The sequence below is a fragment of the Magnolia sinica genome, chromosome 19, assembly GCF_029962835.1.
Source record: "Magnolia sinica isolate HGM2019 chromosome 19, MsV1, whole genome shotgun sequence".
NCBI lineage: Eukaryota > Viridiplantae > Streptophyta > Magnoliopsida > Magnoliales > Magnoliaceae > Magnolia > Magnolia sinica.
This window is the reverse complement of record NC_080591.1, coordinates 13,055,223-13,077,344: the sequence shown is the minus strand read 5'-3', so window position 1 is coordinate 13,077,344 and position 22,122 is coordinate 13,055,223. Positions and strand designations below refer to the sequence as shown.

The 22,122-nt window shown below is 39.7% G+C and overlaps 1 non-coding gene across 1 annotated transcript; it reads left to right on the top strand.

The window, feature by feature from the left end:
- The first annotated feature begins 16,806 nt into the window (after positions 1 to 16,806).
- Positions 16,807 to 16,913, top strand: LOC131235768 (small nucleolar RNA R71). Its single transcript, XR_009166289.1, has one exon. It is a non-coding gene; the product is annotated as a small nucleolar RNA R71 (small nucleolar RNA).
- The last annotated feature ends 5,209 nt before the right edge of the window (positions 16,914 to 22,122 follow it).

The window sequence follows — 22,122 nt, the reverse complement described above, 5'->3', positions numbered from 1 at the left end:
GTGGGGTACTAAATTTCATGTTTTGTCTCCCTAACATGGTTATGTAATCGTGTCACTCGATCTATAGTAATAATAGTAATAGTGGTACTAATAATTGATATAGAGCGGGTCATGGATACTTTCATGTCCTAGATGGATTAGAGAAGGCCCGATCGGACGTAGAAGTCATCAAGACCATCAGAACCTTAAAAAAGGCATATCTCACAACCTGAAATGAGTTACTCGACGTATCATCTATGATTTGGGGTAAGACGAGCTACTTTAGCCAACCAACCTAGCCATGCCAGGTTTCCCACACTGATTTTACGATATTTCATCATATTGACGGTCGAATTCCATGTTTAATTCCATTTTTACTATAAATAATGAGTTTTAGTTTGATTATAACTCTTCATCCGTTAGGCTTTAGGAGTTGTGTCCAGCATGAAAAATGTTTAGAAAAATTAGGAGAATAACGTGGTTAAGCCACACAGGACAATTAATATAAATAGAAATTGACTCTTTATAGTAAGTTACGAATTTTAGGAAGTTTTAGTTATAGTTTAATTCATAAACTTATTCCAAGTCTTGGTATCCTATTTAAAAGGTTGTAGACTCATTTATTTTAGCTATCAATATTCAACAATTTATTTCGACTTTCTAAAATTGTTTGTAGTTTTTATTTTTCCTTGTAAATTCAAGAAGTCTCTGTGAGGAGTCCAGAGAAGCTTCGTGGATTCAAAGTAGCTACCCCCCCCCCTGAGGAATACGATGATTGACCTCATCACAAGGATGAACGTAATGGTAATAATTAATAGATGCTATATTCATACTTTTCATGGCATATGAGTGTCAATGCAATACACAATCCTATAACAGCATTGCATTAGTATATTGCAAAGTTATTGAGATTTGTTATTATGGCAACCTGATTATTGTCGAGAAAAATTTTCTTTATTATACTTTTGACTTAGATTGTTTCTACTATACCAAATCGAGTAGGTGACACTTTTAAGCCTGACTGACAATTATCTTATTGTCCTTATGTCAATTGGCTTACGTGATACCAGTTTGAACCTTATAAAGTACTAATAATTATTGCACATGAATATTATTGAAATTAAGTGTCTTGCATGTGTTTTTTTATTGACTAATTCAAGACAACCCTCCCTCAATGATGTACTGAAAAAAATGTTGTCCAAATCAATTAATGTCGATCTTTTGAAATGGGAGAAATTTGACGTAAATAATTTTGATTATTGCCGCAACTATACTAAGATCATATTGGAGGAAGAAAATGTATTGCAAGCGCTAAAAACTATTAGGAAAAAGTAAGAGATGCAGCAGGCAAGTTGATTATTAAGGATTTGTTTTCTGAAATGATTTTTTAAATGTACTGAACATGCTAAAAATTATTGAGGATTTGTTTTATTAAATGAATTTTTTAAGTGTTGAAGGCGTATTCAGGATAGGGAAGCATGTTGAAATGTAATCGCCTTCTATAGCGATGCAAAAGATGAGGTAATGCAACTTAAGATGTGGTCGCCTCTAGTGTTGCAGGCATTTTTTGTATTTTTCTATTTTATATGCCTCTGGCAAAATGATCGCATCTCCATCGTTATATGTCTGTTTTCAATGATCTTGGCTAGTCGAAAATATAACTTGATATGTTTTTCAATAGGATTAGAATCAATTTAATTGGATACCATTTGACCTATAAAAGTGAGCTCAAAGTTGTACAATTTTATTCACTTAGTGCGGGAAATTAACTATATGTAGTTTTAGTAAATGGGGTAGATCTTCCTCATCGTAACTTAGATCAGAGCAAAATTAGGCTTATTGAAAATGTAATTTGCCCACCTTTTCAATGAATGATAAATCACCTTGATGAAAGATTGTTTGGGCTATCATCTCTTGACTCGAAGTCTGCCTTCATTAACATCACTTTCTGTATGATAATTACCACATTATCTGAAGGAGATGAGAGTAGTAAAGAGAATAAATCTTGGATCAGATTACAGAGAGTTTTCTAACGAGTTTTTGGGAATTGGGATTCCTTAGGTTCACGTTTTAGGTTTTAAGGTTTCTTAGGATTTAGGGTTTTAGGTTTTCAGGGAATTTGGACTCTAGATTCCTCAGGTTTAGACTTTCGGGATCCTAGGTTTCGAGCCTTTGATTTTGGTCCGTTCCGATGTGGTTGGTCACCCAATTTTGAATGGGGTGTCTACACTAAGAGAAAACTCAAAAGGTAATTCATTTTTTATATTTTATTAGCAAATACAATTTTTAATTGGAGAACAAGAATGTTCAAACTAAAGTAATTTAGTTTGGATTTTAAAGAGCAATCCCACCTTAGCCTTAGATTTCCAATTCCAAATGGCAACAAAAGAAAAGAAAATTAAGGAAATGGAGAATAAGTTGGTCGCTTTTAATCCTTAAAAGAAAGAGCATGGTAAAATACCTTTGAGATGAGCTGGATTGCCGCTCTTTATTATCTGACTATTGGATTAGTGGACACTTATTAGACGGTTAAAATTAAGAAAATTTCCAATGAACCTATTTCAAGGGATAAGTGTCCATGAATCAGAGGTTAAGATTGCTCACTCGAACCCAAGATTTCACGTTGAAATTACGCAGAACCACAGAGCCATGCATCCAGATCCTGTGTTTAATTTTAGTTTATCTATGCAATGTGTGCATTTTTTTTTTACTGCTGCATATCAAGCCTCCTAGCAGAGTATCAAATTACTCCAAGCAGAGTATCAAATGACTCCAATTCATGATTTTAGACTCTGCGGCTCAAATTGACTCGTACTGTCTCGAATCGAGTCATCACTGCCCGAGTCAGGCTGACTTGCCAGGCCCACAGGCAGATGAAAGCCCATGCCTAGCCCAATGAGTTAATGGGCCTAAACTTCATGTTGAGATCCAACCTTGGCCTCAAAACTCAGCCCAAACATAGGCTGAAACAGGCTGGGATCAGGCCAGCCTGTTTAGCCCAGCCCATTTGCTACCCTCCTTGGAGAGTGCATTGGTGAGAATAAGAAGAAAGCACATGACTCCCCAGTTTGCCAATATCACAAGCTTAGGTGCTCATCCAAATGTCTCACATGTATGGGGATCATCCTGGCCACGAAACAGGTGGCCCCCACAGTGTGTGAGACCTCATTTGAGAATCAGGCCCGTCCATTCATCAGATGATTGACGAAAGAAATACAAACAGATTCATAAAAAGAAAGTTGGGCTATTGTGCTACAGTCAACTCATGCTTGTGGCCTATCCCAGCAGCTGAGTGGACTTATTTTTGGGCCACGGCACTGGGGTATTCAAATGGACGTTTACAACGTGCATGCATGTGGGATTAGCTAAGTTGGAAGGTGTGGAAGAATTTGGATGGGCATTTGAATGCACAAACATCCATAGCTCCTATGAAAATGATGAAGAAAGTGATCTGAGCCTTTCATCTGGTAGGGCCCACCTGCCCAATGTGTAGATCCAAGAATTGGGTTGGCTACACTCATCGTGTTGGTGAGACCTGCGTGTTAAACGGGGACTAAATCGTCATATTTTCCTTACCATTCATACGCATAGGAGTGGCAATGGGCTAGGTCTGGGCCAGGTCAGGATCGGCCTGTGCTTGAGAAATATCTTACTTGGGCCAAAATGTCGGACCTGGTCCGGTTCGTCTAGTAATTTGGGGTTTAAGTTTTGAGCCCAAGCTGACCATTAACATCACAAATGGGCCTATTTGGGGCTTGGTATGGCCTTATAAGAAATTTCGCAAGTCCTTGGCCCAAAGTCGACCTCGGATTGAAAATCAGAATCCAGTCCAACCATGGCATCGATTCGAGGCCCAACCTGCCTCTACCAGGCCCAGATGTGAGTTGAGTCAGGACTCAGGCAAGCTGAGGGGACTCACCTGATTTTGATGTAGAGTGGGTCGTGGACACTTTCATGGCCAGGATGGACCAGAGAAGGCCTGATTGGAGGCGGAAGTGATCAGGACTGTCAGAACTCTAAAGCTGGCGTATCTCGCAAACCGGAACGAGTTATTTGAGGTACAATATATGATTTTGGGTAGGAGAAGCTACTTTAGACAACCAACCCGAATATGCCGGGTTACCCATGCCCGATTTGCGAGATTCCATCAGATTGATAATCGAAAGTCCATTTTTATTATTTACAGTGAGTTTTAGTCGGACAATAACTCTTGATCCTTTGAGATTTAGGAGTCGTGCCCAACATGAAAAGGGCTTAGAAAAATTAGGAGAATAACTTGGTTAGGCAAAATTGGGCACTTATTATTTTTGGTGGAAAATCATGAAGTCTAGTAGAAATCATGACAGTAGTCTATAAATAGTAAGTTTACTATTTATAGTAAGTCATGTTTTTATGTAGTTGAGTTTTTTATTTTGAAAATTCTTCCCAAGTTTGATATCGCTATTTAAAGAATTGTAAATTCATTTTTATCATCAATCATTTTGTTTTTGAATTTATTTTTATTTTTTATTTTTTTCTCATGAATTTGAGGAATGTCTATGAAGAGCCTAGAAAAGCTTCGTGGATTCAGAATAATTATCCCCTCGAGGAGGACAGTGAACAACCTCATTACAACATTGTTACATCCATCCCTACATCAGATTTGAGCCCAGTTGGGAACATTGGGAGTGACTTGTGATACCGAACCGGATCAGACTCGACTAAGTTTGAGTCAACTTGGACAATCATCAGCGCTAGGGGTGCACACGGTTCGGTTCGGTCCAGTTCTGAGGTGAAACCGGAACCAAACCGTTCCCTACAGTTATTATTTTTGGCAGAAAATCATGAATTCTAGTAGAAATCATACCGAACCGGAACCGGACTGTAAAAACCGAATCGGTTCCACGATTTCGAGCTTTTTAAACTCCAGCCCAATTGCACTTTTTTAACGATACTATTAAGGTCTTGATGCATTCAAATGCAATTGGGGCCAGGATCAGAGATTTATCCGTTGATATGAGGGTACCAACAGTGAATAGGTGACTCCTTAAAAATAAAAAATTAAAAAAAAAAAAAAAACAAGTCAGATGAAATGAACGATTGGATCACAGACAAAGGGATACCATTTGTACAATGTAGATGCATAAGGACCTTTAAAATTCCTCAACACATTTGTTCTATTTTACTTAGTTCACTATACTAGTACAGCAACATTAGCTGGATGGGGCCCACATGGCTGAACGGTGCATACTGTCGTAGATGGGCAATTCTGCAAAGTGTTCCTATATAGGTGAATCCTAGCCGTATGATAATTTGCCTTGGAATTAGATAGTTGAGAATAAAATATAGGTAACGGTCCAAAAGCAACATGTGAAAGTACTGGTCTTATCACATGAATTTTTTTTAATCCATCATCATCAATCCTGGTGGGTCCAAAAGCAACATGTAAAGCTCGGATTGACAGTTTGGATCCACGGTTTGTGTCAGGGTTCGGATCCACAGTTTGGATCAACGGTTCAGTTCACAGTTCGGTTCTGTTCTATAGGGCCCTAAACCGGAACCGATCCGTAATCAACGGTTCTAGAAATTTTGGAACCAAAACTGAACCGTTAGCACCCTAGAATCGGACCAAATCGGACCGATCCAATGGTTCCGGTCCGGTTACACGGTTCCACCGGTTCGATGTGCACCCCTAATTAGGGCTGTCATCTGCCCAGGAATGGAGTTGACCTTGGCCCCAATTTTGAACTGGATTGGGCTGGCAGTCGGGCCTGGCCTATTCAAAACTTGGATTTTGGCAGGCCCAAGTCCAGCCCATTGACTACCCTACAAATCAACCATCATGCCTGAAACTTTTGAAGGCCAGCCTGGCCGCCTCTTATGCTTGAGATGAGATCTTGCACATGTAGCACATGTGCCGCAATCAGAGACTAAAAGACCAAATCCTAAAAGATACATTAAAATAAGAAATGATCCAATGCTCCCAGGGCACTAAAAGTTATAATGCTCCATGTTGCATTTGGATACTTAGACAGTCCAATCCATTGATCCAGACCGTTCATTAGGTCCAGCTCACATTTCATTAGCCTACCATATAAACACCATACCAATCCAACAAAACTAACAACTTGATCAATAGCCTTCAATATGGACGGTTAAGATTGTTTATAAAAATAGGTCTAATCAACAATTTGATCCATCTGTTTGTTAGAACCTATCATGGATTGCTTATGATTTGTAAAGAATCATTTCCTTAGGCAATCATAGCCATCCGATTCATTGCTTAGAAAAAGGATGGCTATAGAAAATGAGGCCGAATCAGGGATAGATTGGACCGTCCTATCAGTGTGAACTTTTCATGGGGGTCAACGAAATATGTTCTGGGTTAAATATAACGCTTCAGATCAATCGATTGAACTATTCAAGTGAACACATGCAACTGAGAGCACCATAACTTATGGTGCTTGAGAGCAATCGATCATTCTACTTAAAATAAAATAAAAATTAGCTTCTTCTGGGAAGGGAATTTGTTGTGGTGGATGATGAGAATATAAAAGGAAAAATTACCAAAAAAATAATCCCCACGAGAGTCATGTGTTTTTTTAGTGAAGAGAACTGACCACCTACAGTCAAGCGTACCACAACATGTGATACCGAACCATTTTTAATTGCTGACAACAACGTGCCACTTCTGTACGAAATCAGGTTCATGAAATGATGAAACTGGCAGCCCCACCATGAAGAGCACCCTGGTTGATTCACTTAGTTGGTGGGCCTCACCTGCATCCTACATCAGACATTCACGTGGACTGGACGGAATTTTTTTCTTTTTTAAATTTTTTCAGGTGATTGTCACAGTGGGACCTTCCATTTTCATGGTGCCTTAAAAAATGCTGAAAAGATGGTTCGGTGCCACATGTTACAAAATTCATGTGTACCGAAATCTACTCTGTCACAAAAGTGATTAATCCATTGGACACTTTATGAATAAAGAGCATTTTGGATGTAAGGAGAGTTATGTCCCCACCATGTTATCTGGTAAACAAGTTGGTCAAAGTTTGCCTAACTTATTTGCATACCAGATTTGATAAAATAAGGACACCATACCTAAAAATGTGAAATAAATTAAGGATAGTGGATCTCTTGAAAAAATGTGAAATAAAAATGAGAAAAGCTTATCTCTAGTTCATGTATGTAGTAACAGTTTTTTTGGTGCAGATACATTGTATATGCCAAAAGTTTTTGACATATGAATTCCACAATTGAGTCAAGCTTGGCACAACTTGGCTTGGCTTATCCAACTGCCACTCTCATCTCAAACTCAGCTCAGCTCGGTCTTCAAGCCAGATAGCTCGAGTCAAATTCGAGCCTATGCAACATTTTCTCAAACACATAAAATGCATGCAAAACAGTAACAATACTTTGTAGGCATTTTATTAGACACTCGGCGAGCAACATAAAGATTAAAATATGAGGGCAGTCCTACATTATAATTGTTATTTTTTTTTTGGTGATTTATTTCTTCAATTTTCTCTCGAATGTCTATTTCAAAAATACCCTAATATGAGGCCAGTTCAAAAAACAATATTTCGTTGAGTCATTTTATCAAACACTCAGTAAGCAACATTAAAATCAAATTAACGAGTCATCGAGTTAATTCTAAGTCAATTCAAGTTAGGGTTCGAGCTGAGTCGAGTCGAACCCAGGCAAGCTCGAACTCAGCTTGAATTTTTTTAGAGCTAAAAAAACTAACTCAACTCGGTCTGAATCCAGTTTCAAGCCAAGGTGATTTAAGCTTTTCCGAGTCAAGTCGAGCAAGCTGACCAAGCTAACTCGACTCATGTACAACTCTAACTCCACCTACTACCATCAAGTTTCAAACACCCTATGTGTGCCACATATGTCAATAAGCACATGCACCATATATAAGTGCTACATGTCCGCCATCCATCTTAAACTCCTTATTTATACACCATTCCACTTCTACATTGTTTGACAAACAACAAATAAGAAAACTGCTCAAAGATAACATATTCTAGATGCCCTCTCTAAAAATATGCGACCCATATAATATATTTGAAATATAATGGGATATGTATCTGTTGATGTTTCTATAGATCTTTCAAACATCTCCGAGTAAGAAAGGCATGGAAGTCTTTACTATTCATTCATCAGTGCCGGTGATGGTATTAAAACTGTGTACCTCAGATCTCAGAGTGAAATTAACCCTGTGAGTCAGATCCACCATTGCAAGTTGTCCCATTTCCATCACCATTTTCGGTTATGAGCTTTCAAAATCCCTAGTTCTTGCTGCTGGTTCACAGCCCTCCATCTTATTGGAGCTTTCTAGCGTTGGCAACCACTATCTATCCTTGGATTTGTTGGGTTCTCCTTCTCTTTACAGATGCATTAATCTAAGCTCATCTTAGGAAACCTATGTTATGTTAAAGGGTTAATTTGAACTTTCTGCCAACATTTTTTTTTTATCATGCTCTTTTGACATCTATGATAACTCAAAAGCCTCATTTCATCTCCTTTGACGATGCATCTTTCTCATACAAGGCCTTGTTCACACCCCAAGTGCAGGGTTGTGATGTAGTAATAAACTCGGTAAGACCGAGGTCGAATCCACAGGGACTGATACCTATACGTTATCTGAAACCAAGTAGAACTAGAACTAGACTAAGATGTGATCTAAACCAAATAGAATTTAAGAAATAATTGTGGAATAGTTATCTAAAACTTTAAGGAATTCAGAGGAAGGAAACTAGGGATTCAGAGGATCCACTTGTAGAGATCAGGGAGAAATTATGCCTGCTTCAGAAATCATGGAATTTAACTAGACTTCCTTTGATGTAGTTTTCAAGAGGTGAAGGGTATATGAATTAGAATGGATTCCATCATCTAACCATGCCCAGGAGACAAAGCAAACAACAGGATTAAACTAATTACCAACCAATCAACAATGTATGAAGATCAGGAAGGGTACTGTCATCCTACCATGCCCATGGGACAATGATGAACAACAAGGCTTCCTGACTTCATAAACATAAAAAGGGGAAGGAAATACTCAAAGCCATTGCAAACCCATTGTAATTTCAGTCACAACAGACCATAAAAGACTAAAAAATATTCCTTGAATAATCGAGCCACAATCAAGTTTAATTCCCAAATAATTAAATAAAGTCTCCCATCTCAATACAAGCTTCACCTCTTAGCCCTAGCTAAGAGGTTTAGCCACACATGACTGGGCTAAATAAAGCAAGTGATAATAGGAAAAAAAAAAAGAAAGAAAAGAACAAGAGGGACAAAAAAAAAACCAGCTTAAAAAAACTTCACTTCCTGTCTTCTCTGTTGCTTCTCTGTTGCTTCTCTCAAACCCAACTCTTGCTCACGTCCACGCTGCCTCCATCTGCTCGTCCCTGCTCTCCAAAACAGAGCACACCACACGCTGCCAGTCCCACCGTCCAGCACTGTCCAGCCAACGTGCCAGTAGCAAGCAAAACACCTCCCGTGACCAGAAAAATCCCTTCAATCGTCCCAAAACGAGAACTCCCCCTTTCCTCTTTCTGTTTTCACCTTATATCCTGGTCCCCTGCGAATCAAAGACTTCATGCCGAAGTCTGAGTTGTTGCGCAGGGCGAGAAGGATAGCTATTTATGCAGCCACGTTCATGTTCGCAGTGAAAACGTAAAATATCTTGCGTTTGGCTTATATTTATGGCGCGATATCAAACTATCCGTCATTTCTGAGATCTTGGCTAGAATATTGGCCTCCCTGTGGACACATTGGACGGTATGGATCACTCAAATTATTGATGACCGTGGCCCACTATCCCCCGCAAATCCCGGCCTCGACCGGACGCGGAAACAGGGCCCGCGCATGCGGGGCTCGCTGTCGAAGTTGGTGGGGCCCACTTTGATTTTCTTTTGAGAAATCCACTCCGTCCACTGAGTTTTTCGTGAAAAGCCGGTAGATCAGAATCGATTTTGGGTCTGTTTCAGTGTGGCCCACGTTATCTTTCAAGTCACCGTCCGTTTTCTGTTTGGACGATCAAAAACAATCTCCGATTATATTGTAAATTTTCTCCACCTAGGCCTGAGTGGCATGGGCCATATGAATGCCATGGACGGTCCGGATTGGACCTTTTATGCACGGTGGTGGCCCACTGACGTCGACCGCAACTTCCCTGTTGCGAAGCAGAAAACCGTGTTTAAGCAGGAAGTCGGGTCAGCGTCTGCTGACCCGTCTCCCGATTTTGATGTGGCGCGGGCGCTAATGTGCATAATGTACATGCATCACGTACAGGGTCCACTGCGATGATTTTTCCCAATCCACTCCATCCATTTGTTTTGCCTCCCTATTTAAGTGGTTGATACCAAAATTGAAGCATATCCTGTTATCAAGTGGGCCCCAAATTGGAGTTTAATGGGCTGATCTATAGTTGAACCACTTTTATTGGGATCCGAGGGTTGAAATTTGATGTGTACGGTTAATTCATGGTCTTCAGGCCACGTATGAAGTTTCGACTTGATCAGATGGTGGGAACCCTATGATCTTGTATTCTGGACACTTTTCAGGTCACTTGAGATTCAATTCCTCGATTTTCTTGAATCTCTGGCGTGCAAATCTGTCGATCTTGGTCTCTTAGGGTCCGTCCTATGCTCTGGTGCTTTCAGACCATTAAATCCATGCTTTTAGTACATTTTTCCCAGTCCAGGCTCGTGAATACGCCCTGCATCACAAACATGATTAAATCAGGCTGTTAAACCGTACTATGTTTGTAAATCCAGACAGTAACTGGGTCTGATATGCAATATTTGACCCTCAACATACCCCCCACCAGCATCTTGCTAGTCTCGAGCAAGGTATGCGAAAAATAAGTTGAGAAATACAGGACAATTTTTATGAACTCAAGCGATTTTTTATTTTTTAAAAAGCAATCTAGATTCGAAATTCTAAGATGCATGAATGTTGGATATTACTTCCTCCTGGAATCAAGTGCACAATAAATTTCATAATCAACTTTAAAGTATTTATGCATTAATTAGAACAATTCTAAACAATGAGTATCATGAGTGTATAATAAAATCTCGGCTTATCATCATTAAGAAATCCAATAGATAATTTCTATGATAACATTGATAATCAAAACAGTATTTAGGACACTCAAAACTTAAATCAGAACAGTTCTTCTTTTTTTTTTTTTTTTGTTTTGAGGGAGAGGAGAATCGAATCCGCACCTATGGGGAGCAAACCTATGGTGAAGATTATTCGCCTAGCCTTTTCCAAGGGTATCTCTCCTTTTTTTTTTTTTTTTGATCATGATGGGCAAATTTTCTAAGCTGGTTCCTTACATGCTTAGTGATTACCAAGTTAACCCTTTAATATCAAACTGAAATCTTAATGTGAAAGCGAGATGTGACATGTGAAATCATAACTCAATCAATGTTTAAAACTTCTAATTATAGATTAACACTTCAAACTTAACTGTGAAATCTAGATAACTGAATCTAAGAGTCATAAATTACCAACTTCACTTATCTTGTAATTTTAAATCCAGGATGGTTGTCAAAATCACTTCAAATTCAACAGAATGTCAGAAAATTTTAAAAATTTTCACAACTTTCACAACTTTTGTTCAAGACCAAGAAAATGCTGAAAAAATTGGGTGACCTAATCTCCCACCCCCAACCAAAAATCTACATTGTCCTCAATGTAAAAGAAATAAACATACAATGCACATGGGACAACGGAATTATAAGAGGAGTGATGGAAAGATAGTACCTGGATGAAAGAATCAAGAGACTTTCCAAGAGATCGCAGTATGGGCGTCGGTCAGCACGAGAGAGAAGGCAACACAAAAATAACAAAAATAAAATCCTACCTATACCACTTTTGTAGGTGCTCTTGATTGCATTTAGCGTATGTAACAAGCCTTTAAACCCCTAGGTTGCCCCTAGTGGACGAGTTGTAGTCTCGTGAGGGTTTGCGGCAATGCTACCCACAAACATTGAACTAATGAATGAGAAAAGTGAAATGGAATGAAAATTTGGGTTGCGTCCTAGGAGCGCTAAGTTTAACGTCTTCAACTAGACAAGAATGGACCATGAATTAATCAATCTTGATAACCTGGGTCCGCCAAAGGACTAGGAGATCAATCTCGGTAAACAGGATCAGAGGCATGAACATGTCCTCCGAATCAAATTTCTCGACAAATGGTTTCAATCGATGTCCATTGACTTTAAACTCCTTGCCATTGTCGGGATCTCTTATCTCAACGGCCCCATACGGAAAAACAGTGACAACAATGTAAGGGCCGGTCCAACGAGATCGAAGCTTATCCGGAAGAGATGTAATCGAGAATTGTACAAAAGGACCTTCTGACCAGGGGTGAATGATTTTCACAAAATGTGTTGGTCATGAAATGCTTTCATCTTGTCCTTGTAAATTCTTGAATTATCGTACGCATCATTCCGGATTTCCTCAAGTTCATTCAATTGAAGTTTGCGTAGCGAGCCAGCGTTGTCCAGATTGAAATTAAGATTTTTGATCGCCCAGTAAGCTCTATGTTCCAGCTCCACAGGCAAGTGACAGGCTTTCCCATAGACAAGTCTAAAGGGAGAAATTCCAATAGGGGTTTTAAAGGCAGTATGGTATGCCCATAAGGCATCGGTCAATCGGATTGACCAATCCTTACGGTCAGGGTTAACCGTTTTCTCCAAAATGTGTTTAATTTCTCTATTAGAAATCTCAGCTTGCCCACTTGTCTGTGGGTGGTACGGGGTGCTCACCTTATGAGAGATACCGTATTTCTTCATTAAGCTCTCGAATGGTCTATTACAAAAGTGTGAGCCCCCATCACTAATGATGGCTTGAGGCGTTCCGAATCGAGAAAGGATGTTTTCTTTTAGGAATTTAATGACCGTGCGATGGTCATTAGTTCGACACGGAATCGCTTCGACCCATTTAGTGACATAATCCACGGCGAGCAAAATATACAGATTTCCAAACGATTGGGGGAATGGTCCCATGAAATCGATGCCCCAGCAATCAAATGCTTCAATGATAAGAATGGGATTCAAAGGCATCATATTTCGACGGGATAATGCTCCCAATTTCTGACAATGCTCACAAGCTTTGCAAAACTCATGAGTGTCCCTAAACATAGTGGGCCAATAAAAACCACATTGCAGAATCTTGGCCGTGGTCTTTTTACCAAAAAAGTGACCACCACAGGCCTATGAGTGACAGAAGGAGATGACGCTCTGATGCTCATCGTCTGGTACACATCTCCTTAGAATTTGGTCTGGGCAATATTTAAATAAATAAGGATCATCCCAGAAAAAGTTGCGCACCTCGGTGAAGAATTTCTTCTTATCTTGCGCAGTCCACTGTGTCGGTATGGAACCTGTGGCAAGATAATTAGCAATATCAGCGAACCAAGGTGAATGGGAGACTCTGAACAGTTGTTCATCAGGGAACATGTCGTTGATATGGGGCGTCTCAAGGGAATCAGAGGTATTAAGGCGAGAAAGGTGATCGGCCACAACGTTTTCTACTCCCTTTTTATCTTTAATTTCCAAATCAAATTCTTGGAGTAGAAGGATCCATCGTATCAAACGGGGCTTAGAATCATTCTTAGAAAGAAGATACTTAAGTGCCGCATGATCTGTGTAGATAATGATCTTGGATCCGATCAAGTAGGACCTAAATTTGTCCAAGGCGAACACTACAGCTAAGAGTTCCTTTTCCGTAGTCGAGTAGTTCACCTGGGCAGAATTTAAAGTTCTACTTGCGTAATGAATGACGTAGGGCCGCTTATCTTTTCTCTGGCCTAAGACTGCTCCAAGAGCATAATCAGAAGCGTCGCACATAAGCTCAAAAGGAAGGCTCCAGGCGGGTGGCCGCATGATAGGTGCGTGGTTAACGTGCCCTTAAGCTTGATGAAAGCTTCTGGCATTGCTCGATCCACTCGACGGAGCATCCTTTTGAAGAAAAGTACATAAAGGACGAGATAGGAGACTAAAGTCCTTTATGAATCTCTGTAAAATCCTGCGTGTCCTAAGAAGGATCGCACGTCTCGATGTTCTTGGGTGGAGGTAAGTTAGAGATAAGATCGATTTTTGCCTTATCTACCTCGATTCCTTTGGACGAGATGATATGCCCAAGGACAATTCCTTTCGAACCATGAAATGACACTTCTCCCAATTAAGTACCAAGTTTTTTCTTCACATCTTTTCAAACACACATTTAAGACTTTCCAAGCACTTACCGAAAGATGGACTGTAAACTGAGAAATCGTCCATAAAGACCTTTAGATATTGCCCTACCATATCGAAAAGATACTAAGCATACATCGAAAGGTGGCGGGGCATTACATAGTCCGAATGGCATCCTTTGATAGGCAAAGGTGCCGTAGGGACATGTAAATGTGGTCTTTTCCTGGTCTTCGAGGGCTATCTCTATCTGGTTGTAGCCCGAATACCCGTCAAGGAAATCAGTAATAGGAATGACCAGCTAACCTTTGTAAGATTCGATCAACGGATGGTAAAGGAAAGTGGTCTTTCCTCGTGACGGTATTCAACTTCCTGTAGTCAATGCACATTCTCCAACCAGTAGTGACTCTAGTTGGCACGAGTTCATTATTATCATTGGCTACAATGGTGATTTTGGACTTCTTACGGACCATTTGAGTTGGGCTCACCCATTGACTATCAGATATAGGGTATATAATACCCACGTCCAATAGTTTAAAAACCTCGGCCTTAACCACTTCCTTCATGTTTGGATTTAGTCTACGTTGTGGTTGCCGAGCGGTTTTTGCATTATCCTCAAGATATATGCGGTGAGTACAAATCGAGGGATCGATTCCCTTGAGGTCCGCTATCATCCATCCCAGGGCTCCTTTATGCTCAATGAGAGTGGATATGAGCATACTCTCTTGTTCTTTCTCCAGGTGGGCAGAGATCACTACCGGGTATGTCTCATCTTGACCTAAATAGGCATATTTCAAATTAGAGGGCAAAGATTTTAGGTCAAGCTTCGGCGGCTTGAGGTTAGACGGTAGAGGCACTACATCGGTTTGTGGCAATTCTTCAAATTGTGGCCTCCACCGGTTAACTTCAAGTACCGGTGCAATATCAAGCAAGGCACACGTCTCCATAATCATGTCATCATCAAAATCATAGGAGTGGGCCAGGCACGTCTCAGATGGTCGGAAGATAAGGTTAGGGGTGTCGTATCTTCCACGAAAGAGTCAATCATGTTAATGTCGTGGAAATCGTCATCATCCTCTCAGTTGTTGCCATTATTGAAAAAAATGTTTGACTTCAATGTCAAATTTCCAAAATACATAGTCATGATACCATTCCCGCAATTGATAATTGCATTTGACGTGGCAAGGAATGGGCGACCAAGAATGACGGGAATCGAGTGCTCATGTTATTGATGGGTTCGGTGTCCAGGGTGATAAAATCTAGAGGGTAGTAAAATCTATCGACCTAGACTAACACATCCTCGATTATCCCTCTTGGTACACGAACAGAGCGATCGGAAGTTGTAGTGTGGTTTGGGTGGGTTTTAATTCACCCAAACCTAATGCTTGTATACCGAGTAGGGAATCGATTGAACGCTCGCTCTAAGTCAAGAAGTGAGTGATCAATTCAATGGTTCCCGATTACACATGATATGGTTGGGCTACCGGGATCCTTGAATTTCTACGGCACGTCTTGCTTCAGGATGGCACTCACTTTCTCAGTCAAGAAGATTTTCTTTTGAATAAATTTTCGTTTTTTGGTCGTACATAAGTCTTTCAGAAATTTGGCATATGAAGGAATCTGTTTCACGACATCAAGTAGAGGAATGTTGACTTTCACTGTTTCAACACCTCTAGGATATCCCGAGAGTTAGAGAGAGGTTTTGGTGAAACCAACCGTTGGGGAATGGAGCAACCGGCTTCTCTAGAAGTTCCGGTTCTACTTTTTGTGGGGCATCACTGGATCCATCATTGTTGTCCTCTTCTGGTTCTTAAGGCTTTTCGGGCCTAACCGGAAGAGTTTTATCAATGATCTTCCCACTCCTAAGAGTGGTGATGGATTTAGCATGCCCCATCCGATTTGAAGAGCTCTGGGATCATTATTCTCGTATTGCGGTTTAGGATTGGGGAGAAGTTGTGTAGGAAGCATCCCCTTTTCTATAACCGTCATACGAGAATCTATCTTTGCATAAAATTTGTAATTTTCCGCTTGCCTGAGCCGGCTCTTGTATGGGATTTTGAACCGGTTCTTCTTGAGGTTTCACTTGATTTGGATTTTGATTGAAGAAACCTGGAGGAGTAGCCGTCTGTCCATTCCTCCAACTAAAGTTTGGATGATTTTTCCAGCCAGGGTTGTATGTATTGGAGTTAGGTCCAGTAAAAGGTCTTTGATAGTTGTTTACGGCATTGGCTTGTTCATTCAACACTCCTCGAAAGTCGGGTATTGTAGGGCAGTTTTCAGTTGTGTGAATGTTTCAATCACAGATGCCGAAAACAATTTCATTAACCTTATCCTTCTTTCCTTCCATGGCCTCAACTTTCCTTATGAGCGTAGTCACTTTACACTTGAGATCATCATCTTCTTTCAATAGATATAATCCACCTTTCTCCTTTAATTGAGTCAGATTAGACGTGGTGTTCGACTTTGGGTAATAGTCCCAAGATTGTGTTTTTCAGCCAGACTGTCGAGGTAGTCCCATACCTCGTCGACATCTTTATTAATGAACTCTCCATTACACATTGTCTCGACTATTTAGCGCATGGAAGATGTCAGTCCATCATAGAAAAAATTAGTAATGCGCCACGTTTCAAATCCGTGTTGTGAGCATGAACTGACCAAATCTTTGAACCTTTCCCAACATTGGAAGAATGTTTCATCTTCCTTTTGGGCAAAGTTTATGATTGCTTTTCTGAGGGTAATCGTTTTATGATGTGGGAAGAATTTTTTTATGAATTCCCTCTGCATGTCGTTCCATGTGCCAATGGATCTAGGACGCAGTGAATGTAACCACGTCTTAACTTTCTCTTTTAAGGAAAAAGGAAAGAGTTTCAGCCTAATTGTATCCTCAGATACATTAGGAAAACATAATGTAGCTATAATCTCATCGAACTCTTTCAAATGTAAATATGGACTCTCTGATTCAAGTCCATGGAATTTGGGAAGGAGTTGGATAACTCCTGGCTTGATGTCCATTTGTCCTGTGTTTTTAGGAAAAATCATGCATGAGGGCGTACTCACTCCCGCCGGTTGTAGATAATCTCGTAAAGTACGAGGCGGGGGTGCCTGTTGCACCTCATTTTCATCTTGGGTATCCTCCACCCTGGGTGGAAGTAGAGGAGGTTGGTCTTCAGCCATAACTTCAGTTAACTCAGGGGATTTCGAGCGGTGTCTAGTCCTGCGATGGATAGTCAACCCCTCAACCAATCCTCCTTCAGTCAAGAGACGTCGAGTGTCGTCACGGGCCCACTTGGGCATGAAACACTCGCAGCCCTCAATTAAAAACCTAATCCTAAGAAAGGAAAAGAAAATCTAGAAAGAAAGAGAGAGTTGGAAAGAAATTACCAAATTGGAGTCCTGAGTTAAAACCTGCAAAATAAAATAAAATAAGTTAGATTTAAAAAAAAAAAGGAACAATCCTTTTAAAAGAAAGGTAGCAGTAAACTGATTTCTAAAAGAAAGTGGAAACTTCTAAAATAAATTAGGAAAGTCCTAAACTAGAAAGTAAATTACTAAAAGAGAACTGAAAAATAGAAAGTAGGGAAGGAGCTTACCGAATTAGAAATTTCTATCTTAAAGGCCTACAAAATAGGAAGGTTAGTTTCTAAACAAAAATTCTAAAAATAAATTAGGAAACAAATTAGATTTTAAAAGAGTTAAAATTAGAAAGTTACTAAAATAAAAATAGAAAGTTAATTTCTAAAAAGGGAAAGAAATAACCTAATTTCTAAAAATAAACTATTTCCTACAGAAGGGAGGATACTAGAATTAGAAAATTTCTAAAATTTAAACCCTAATTCTAAAAATAGGAAAAAGTAGAGAGATTAGGAATGAATTACCAATTGAGAAACTTATGTCAAGATCCTATAAAACAGGAAACAAGTTAGTTTTGAACTCAAATAAAAATAAATAAAAACTAAGGTTAGTAAAATCCTAATCTTAAACTAATCCTAAAACCAATTAATTTCAGAGAATCGTAACCGTCAGTCCCCGGCAACGGCGCCAAAAACTTGTTCACTCCCCAAGTATAGGGTTGTGATGTAGTAATAAACTCGGTAAGACCGAGGTCGAATCCACAGGGACTGATACCTGTACATTATCTGAAACCAAGTAGAACTAGAACTAGACTAAGATGTGATCTAAACCAAATAGAATTTAAGAAATAATTGTGGAATAATTATCTAAAACTTTAAGGAATTCAGAGGAAGGAAACTAGGGATTCAGAGGATCCACTTGTAGAGATCAGGGAGAAATTATGCCTGCTTCAGAAATCATGGAATTTAACTAGACTTCCTTTGATATAGTTTTCAAGAGGTGAAAGGTATATGAATTAGAATGGATTCCATCATCTAACCATGCCCAGGAGACAAAGCAAACAACAGGATTAAACTAATTACCAACCAATCACAGTGCATGCAAGTTAGAAAGGGTACCATCATCCTACCATGCCCATGGGACAATGATGAACAACAGGGCTTCCCGACTTCATAAACATAAAAAGGGAAAAGAAATACTCAAAGCCATTGCAAATCTATTGTAATTTCAGTCACAACAGACCATTAAAGACTAAAAACTATTCCTTTAATAATCGAGCCACAATCAAGTTTAATTCCCAAATAATTAAATAAAGTCTCCCATCTCAATACAAGCTTCACCTCTTAGCCCTAGCTAAGAGGTTTAGCCACACATGACTGGGCTAAATAAAGCAAGTGATAATAGGAAAAAAAAAAAGAAAGAAAAGAACAAGAGGGACAAAAAAAAAACCAGCTTAAAAAAACTTCACTTCCTGTCTTCTCTGTTGCTTCTCTGTTGCTTCTCTCAAACCCAACTCTTGCTCACGTCCACGCTGCCTCCATCTGCTCGTCCCTGCTCTCCAAAACAGAGCACACCACACGCTGCCAGTCCCACCGTCCAGCACTGTCCAGCCAACGTGCCAGTAGCAAGCAAAACACCTCCCGTGACCAGAAAAATCCCTTCAATCGTCCCAAAACGAGAACTCCCCCTTTCCTCTTTCTGTTTTCCCTTATATCCTGGTCCCCTGTGAATCAAAGACTTCATGCCCAAGTCTGAGTTGTTGCGTAGGGGGAGAAGGATAGCTATTTACGCAGCCGCGTTCGCGTTCGCAGTGAAAACGCAAAATATCTTGCGTTTGGGTTGTATTTGTGGCGGGATATCAAACCATCCGTCATTTCTGAGATCTTGGCTAGAATATTGGCCTCCCTGTGGACATATTGGACAGTATGGATTACTCAAATTATTGATGACCGTGGCCCACTATCCCCCGCAAATCCCGGCCTCGACCGGACGCCGAAACAGGGCCCGCGCACGCGGGGCTCGCTGTCGAAGTTGGTGGGGGCCCTCTTTGATTTTCTTTTGAGAAATCCACTCCGTCCACCGAGTTTTTCGTGAAAAACCGGTAGATCAGAATCGGTTTTGGGTCTGTTTCAGTGTGGCCCACGTTATCCTTCAAGTCACCGTCCGTTTTCTGTTTGGACGATCAAAAACAATCTCTGATTATATTGTAAAGTTTCTCCACCTAGGCCTGAGTGGCATGGGCCGTATGAATGCCATGGACGGTCCGGATTGGACCCTTTATGCACGGTGGTGGCCCACTGACGTCGACCGCAACTTCCCTGTTGCGAAGCAGAAGACGGACTCCGTGTTTGAGCAGGAAATCGGGTCAGCGTCTGCTGACCCTCTCCCGATTTTGATGTGGCGCGGGCGCTAATGTGCATGATGTACATGCATCACGTACAGGGTCCACTGCGATGATTTTTCCAAATCCACTCCATCCATTTGTTTTGCCTCCCTATTTAAGGGGTTGATACCAAAATTGAAGCATATCCTGTTATCAAGTGGGCCCCAAATTAGAATTTAATGGGCTGATCTATACGTTGAACCACTTTTATTGGGATCCGAGGGTTGAAATTTGATGTGTACGGTTAATTCATGGTCCTCAGGCCACGTATGAAGTTTCGAACTGATCAAACGGTGGGAACCCTATGATCTTGCATTCTGGACACTTTTCAGGCCACTTGAGCTTCAATTCCTTGATTTTCTTGAATCTCTGGCGTGCAAATCTGTCGATCTTGGTCTCTTAGGGTCCGTCCTATGCTCTGGTGCTTTCAGACCATTAAATCCATGCTTTTAGTACCCTTTTTCAGTCCAAGCTTGTGAATACGCCCTGCATTACAAACATGATTAAATCAGGCCGTTAAACAATACTATGTTTATAAATCCTGGTAATAACTGGGGTCTGATATGCAATATTTGACCCTCAACAGGCCTTCAATAAGATATGTTTTCCTTTTGTGCCAATCAATGAATTGGCATTGTTTTTGTGTCATGCGTTCGTTCGCACCGGGCATACAGACCAAACAAAGTTAATATGTCAGCTTGTGATTTGGATCTATTTTTTCTTTGTTGTTAGAATACCTAAAGCTATAAGAAGAGCAATTGTTGAACTCTCAATCATTGGAAGTTTGTATCTACTGAAAAAAATAATGGTTGAAATCCGAACACCGGAAGTGTAATTAGATCATTCATTAATTGTTGGAAGTGATTCATATCCCAAAATATCATCGAAGTGTCTATTCATCTTGTGCCATTCATCTTTTGTTGCCACATTACTATTGAATTTTTTCTTTTATTTTTGAATAAATATTCATTGTATCTTTCAAACTCAAGTTACTCCTTTTAAAGTATCTTGAGTTTAAAGGATATGAGTAGTATATTAAGATCTCCACGGATGTTGCACATCTCCCATAATTTTTATATATTTATGTTATTTTCAATGAAATAAACAAATTAAAATTTCCACCATATAATACATACTACCAATGTAGATAGTTTGTCTATAGTTTATATAAACCAATTTGTGTCACATAAACTAAGAAAAAAGAAAATTCAAGCACCCTAAATATGTTAATGCGTCACCATCAACCTTAATCTCCCTACATGTGCAACATATGATAATGTGCACCTACACAATAAGTGCAACACTTACCACCATCCATCTTAGGCTCCCACATGTACCACATATTGCAGTTTTACTCCTTGTTCTAGGTTGTATGACAAACCATAAATATGATATAGCTAATCCAAAACAACAAAACATAAATAGCCTATCCAAGACAACATGGCCCATAATATGTCCATAACTTAAAAGGCCATTTGTATGCAAGCAAAGTTCTATTAATTTGGCGCATAATATTCAAGGTAGTCAGTTTTTCTATAATTTATCAAAACTAATTTATGCACACAAACAAATAAAAAGGAGAACACAAAGTGCCCTGAATGTAACCATGCGCAATCATCAACCTTCAAGCACCCTACATATTCCACATGTATAAACATGCACATGTGTCATTAGTGAGACATGTGCCACCATCCATCTTAAGCTCTGTACATGTGACGCAGTCTACCTTACTCTTTATTTTAAAGTGTTTGAAAAAATATGAATAATATAACAAGTCCAAGACACTTTGTTCTTGGGTTTTTCTATGCCAACTTATGTACAGGAACCAGTAAAAGGGACAACAAGGCCGCAATGGAATTTTATTTTATTTTTTTATCGTGGAAATGATAATAGCTTATTCCTTGTTTGGTTTAAGGGAATACAATACTTCATACAAGTGCATCACCTGTGGTAAATGTGTCACATATGTCATTATCCATGTTCAAGTGCCCATATGTATTACAAGTGCCACCATCATTTTTCAAGTGCCCCAAATCTGTTACATATGTCAATGTGCACATACATCATAAATGCCATATGTGCCACTTCCGATCTTTAAGTCTAACATATTGTGTTGTATGTGATACAATCCATTTTTATTCGTGTTGACAAACAAGGAACAAAATAGCTAATTACAAAGACAAGATACCTAAATAGCCTGCCCAAAACAAT